The 5,203-nt window shown below is 43.0% G+C and overlaps 1 long non-coding RNA gene across 1 annotated transcript; it reads left to right on the top strand.

The window, feature by feature from the left end:
• Positions 1 to 1,181: 1,181 nt before the first annotated feature.
• On the top strand, positions 1,182 to 3,895 carry LOC146042141 (uncharacterized). The gene is made up of 3 exons (XR_014463759.1): positions 1,182 to 1,374; positions 3,098 to 3,199; positions 3,808 to 3,895. It is a non-coding gene; the product is annotated as an uncharacterized LOC146042141 (long non-coding RNA).
• Positions 3,896 to 5,203: the final 1,308 nt, after the last annotated feature.

The raw sequence follows: 5,203 nt of genomic DNA, 5'->3' as shown, positions 1-5,203 counted from the left end.
TTTGGTAGAATGCTAGTCAGCTGAACAAAGTGTCAGAGGTACAGACAGATAGAGCACAAGAGAGTCCACATGACCTCTGCAAACAAGCATACTAGTAATATCTAGCTAGTATGCAATCTGGAGTCATGGGGTAAAGGGCTGGAGCAGTAACATAACTGCACACCCGCCAGCACTGCCGATATAGTTAAAAATTACAGTGGTGGTCAGAATTTCCCTGTGTGTACGTGGCTTGAAATGGGAGGAAGCTTGGAAGCTGAAGTCTGAGAAATGTTTAGAGTTTGTCAGCCGATCAGTTATCAGAGTCCCAATTTTTAAATCACAAAAGGGGAATCCCGTAACAGGATGAGCAAATGGCACATGTTAATGGTGTTCTATAACATAATCTTAAGTGTACTGAGACCCGCTGGACAAAGCGCACTATATAAATCAAACTTTGGGTGAAATGTAATAGGATGAGACAATCAGAAAGTGAGAGATTTGGAAAGAAATCTCCAGGGTTTTTTTTTAAAGCGGCAATCATTTACACTGCAAAACCAGTTTGATTTTGAAGTGTAAATTATTCGCGCTTTAAAAAAAACTGTCAATTTCTCACCAAATCTCTCACTTTCTTAATATCTCATCCTATTAAATTTCACCCTTACTCTGGCTATTTTAAAAGCTGGGTACTATGCATTATTGTATTGCTAATAAATCACAGTAACTTTGTTGATGCCAATACCAAATCAGACAAATTAAAATGATATATTATGGTCAGACAAGCCAGGAGAACTGAAAGGAGTCCCAAAGCATCTGCAGCCCAGCAATCCAGTTACCTCACACTGCAGCTGTGCAGTCACTGCATTACAGCAGCAACATGCAGACACATCTGTCCCTGTATATGTATAATATGGAATGTGTGCACCTGTCCTCAGCCTGACAGCAGTTCATTATTATTAACATAACCCAATTATGAATCTTGAAACATTTATGGGCTTAAGCCCATCATTATGCCTGTTCTGGCCAGTGTGGTATTAATGGGTCTGCTGCAGGCTGATTAGTATATGTATATGCAGTATTCTTATCCTTGTATTTGCTGCACAGTGTTGTGCATAGATAGATGATCATGTGCAGGAAGGGCTGACAGATAACTTCTGAACATGTTCCAACTTGCCCAAGATGTGCTTGTCCGCAGAGGAGCCGCTGGGAGGGCAGTGCAGATCCTGTCCCGTCCTCAGCAGCCAGCAGTGCGGGGACAGCCGGAGATCTGCATTATTGCAGCAGTGGCAGTGGCAGGGGGAAGGACCAGTCTCTGGTGCACCGTACGAGGCACAGCTTCCCCAGCATGCCGGCCTGGAGCACAGCGCAGACGGGAGAAGAAGAGTCTCCGGGGGTCAGGTAACTGGAGCGCTGGCTGCACCTCCCACAACGTGGCGCTGCCCATCTATACTTACTGATGTAGGAAGTGCGAGACACACAGATAGATATAGATATATATATATATATATATATATATATATATATATATATATATACACACACACATAAATATATATATCTTTCTATGCTGCATATCTATCTATCTATCTATCTATCTATCTATCTATCTATCTATCTAAATAGTTCATAGGTCTAATAATTTCTGAAATATTCATATGAATGTAATCCTCTCCTATTATAGTCAATTGGCATTCCTTTTCAGCAGACCAGACTGCTTCAGCAGTCATTCCTTTTAGTACGTCCCATTTCTATCTATCTATCTATCTATCTATCTATCTATCTATCTATCTATCTATCTATCTATCTACAGATATATCTCTCTATCTATATGTCTATGTATATACAGTATATATATATCTTTATTTTTTTGTAACCACGTACCCCGGACCGGACATCAAAATCTGCAGTCCGGAGCTTGTAGTGTCCAGTCCGGGGGGTGTCCCGTCCAGGGGGTTCCCTGTGATAGCTATCATAAGGGACATGGGGAAGGGGAGATTGCTGCCTCCCCGTGTGGCCTGGACCGTTCCGGTTTTTGCTACATGCCCGGACCTGGCGTCACAGGCAGCCCCCCAAGGCAGGACACCCCCGGACAGGACACCCCCCGGACCGGACGCTACAAGCTCCGGACTGCAGATTTTATGTCCGGTCCTGCAGTCCTGGGGTCTTGTCCTGGTCCGGTTTTTTACCCCATACCCCAGTTAAAACAATATATGCTCATTGCTTAGTGAACATGTACAAATAAAATATACCTAACTACAGTACCATATCTGTCCTTATAAATATCCTTATATACTGGTCATAGGTAAAAAGACACCATAACTATTTCAAAATAATAAGACTGATACTAGGTATAGATTGTGTGTATTATTTTGTACATAGTATTGGTATTGTAGCTTTTTTTATTTTCTCCGATATTTATGGCTTGTGAATGTGACAGGTTGAAAGTTGTTGTCAGTCCGTCCTGTATCAGCATCTTGTGAATTGCCTTTCCCTGCTCTGCCCTCTGTCCTCTGGGATTCTGCCTCTGACTCTGGAATATCTGGCAGGTTGTGAGTGATCAATACACAGTTAGCTGGTGGAAGAGGAGGAGGAGGTGATTCTGCGCTATAGCAGGATAGTGATCCTTGCTGACAGGTGATAATTTGCTCCCCTCAGCCATTATTTAGCCCGGCACCACAGATTCAGATCCCGCAATGTGATCTGGAGATGAAAAGTTCTTATGAACAAGCAACATGTCTCTGTGACATTAAGATGCCTTGCCTAAAGTCTTGAGGTCATCTGAAGGGGAACACTTTACACTGGCGCACTGTGCAGTGTATGAGAATCATTATGTGCTGTGGGTCAGTGCACACTGCTGGGCTGCAAAGCATGGGAGAAAAGGAACATGCTGATTATACTCATTAATGCACACCCTGTGCTCATCATCTTTTGTATTATCTTCCTTTTCCCAGCTTTGACAACCGTAGAATTCTCTTTTTGGGTCATTCCGGAGCATATACTATAGTTGGTGCAACTGTCTGCCCCCCCCCCCCCCCTCCCCCTTTGATGGTGTTAGGAAATGGGGGGGGGGGGGGTAGTAGTACAGCTTTAAGTGTCGTATTGCGAAATCTTTCTCCTTCAGGAGATCTGCAAAGCAGCAAACCTGCCCGAGAATGAAGGATGGGGAGTGGAGACCGGATTGTCTGGGGCCTGTATCCTGCACTATGAGCAGCGCTGCATACTTGTAAGACAGGACATCATTTTAAAAGTGATCTAATAAAGAATAAAGATGATACCTTTAATACAGACCTTTATGTGCAATGCAGTTAATATATACATTTCAATCTACTTCATTAGAAAGCGAACACCGATATGACATTATTTGATAAAGAGAATCTAGTGCAATACAATGTCTGTGGTGTGAGATTACCCTCCGACCTCACAAATAGCAACGTTTGCAATAAGTATTATGCACCTATTGTAGCGCTCACATTCCCCGAGTATTGATGGGCTATCTATCACACAGGCCGAGAGTGGATTAGGTTCAAATGAGCTGATTATGCCATTAGCAGGGATCAGTGCAGGGACACTGCAGGGGTAATTCTTACTGCAGGTGAGCTGCTCTAGGAGGGAGCGTAAGATTTATGGTTGGGGGCAGAAGCTGGGGGGGGGGGGTTATTGGAAAAAAAACGCTTGAAGGTTGTTTTCAGTGTTTGTGTTTTTTTATGCAGTTTCTAAAAACATTACAGAGAATACATAAAGTCTTTATTTAACATTGCTGGGTGTCACGTGAAGCTGCTATAGGTGACTGACTGTAATGCATGTATCCCTATGGCTTTTGACTTTCTGCAGTGCCCTTGGTTAGATTTCACTTAACAGCATCTTCCAGCCGGGGAGGAAGCTGAAACAGAAGCTGACGTCCTGCTTTCTGCAATCTGCCCAGGAATTTCTTCAGATGAGAATCTGCATCTGAAACAGTAACTATTAATGAAGGCAAAAAACTGTTAGAACTGATCTAAGTGTGTGCAACATTTATTGTAATGACAGCATTAATCAACATACACATGCACATATATGTGTGTGTGTATATATATATATATATATACTGTATATACACAGACATATAGAGAGATGTATCTGTAGATAGATAGATATATCTATAGATATATCTAGATAGATAGATACATAGATAGATAGATGCAGCATAGAAAGAGATGCACAGTGTCTCAGTTGTTTTATAGGAATGGTCATTGGTCACATTTTGTTTTTGAACCTTGGCAGAATAAATGAGGAATTTAGTTATTTCTGTGCAGCCCCGATCTTCGGCTGCGCACCTCCCTGAAAGTTTTGGAGCCCCAGCAGTCATTTTCCTACTCTCCTCTATGAGGTGTGATGGGAAATCTGCCGATTTTGGTGTCCACTAAGTGCTGGAGTTCCAGTGACAGGTGTGGATTAGTTGGTCACCAGCAAGTTGTTAGACAATCATTAGGTCGACACCATTAGGTCAACAAGCATTTAGGTCGACATGAGTCTAGGTGGACATGGGTTAGGTCGACAGTCAAAGGGTTGACATGGAGTTTTTCACAGTTTTTTGACCCGAAAGTCGACACAGGTTAAAGTGCACCGCATCCCCTTGCATGACTAGTGGATGGTAGGGCATGAAATACCGCCTGTCGGCACATGTCGGCTGAAAAAACAGTGAAAAACCCCATGTCTACCTTTTTTACAGTCAACCTAACCCTTGTTGACCTAATTACCCTGTCGACTTAATGACCCTGTCGACCTAGACTCATGTCGACCTTTCTGCATGTCGACCTAGACACATGTCTACATAAATGCATATCGACCTAATGGTGTCAACCTCATGACTGTCTAACAACTTGCTGGTGACCCAGTGACCATATCCCCCAGTGACTCGTCGCTGACATTGCAGAGAATTGGACTTTCCTGTAAGACACTGAAAGTCATGGAATTGTGCAGCAAGAGAGGAGTGTGTGATGTCACTTTGGCACGAGTGATGTGGGGGGTGACACATAAAATTGCAGCTGCTTTTTAGTACTTGCAAATATACGGGTAACGTGTGGCCTTGAAGTACATGGATAATACTGGCTTACAGGCTGCAATGATGTAATATAGACTTTGGGGGTTATCCAATTACTTTGTAATCACTTTGCCCGGGGCTATCGAATTAGTCCTGATAACCCAGCGCGTACCCCGGCTTATCATGGATTTTGCTTCACCTTTTACA

This window comes from Crinia signifera, chromosome 19 (assembly GCF_055691185.1).
Source record: "Crinia signifera chromosome 19, ASM5569118v1, whole genome shotgun sequence".
NCBI classification, from domain to species: domain Eukaryota; kingdom Metazoa; phylum Chordata; class Amphibia; order Anura; family Myobatrachidae; genus Crinia; species Crinia signifera.
The sequence above is the reverse complement of the archived record's forward strand: the minus strand, read 5'-3'. Positions and strand labels throughout refer to the sequence as shown.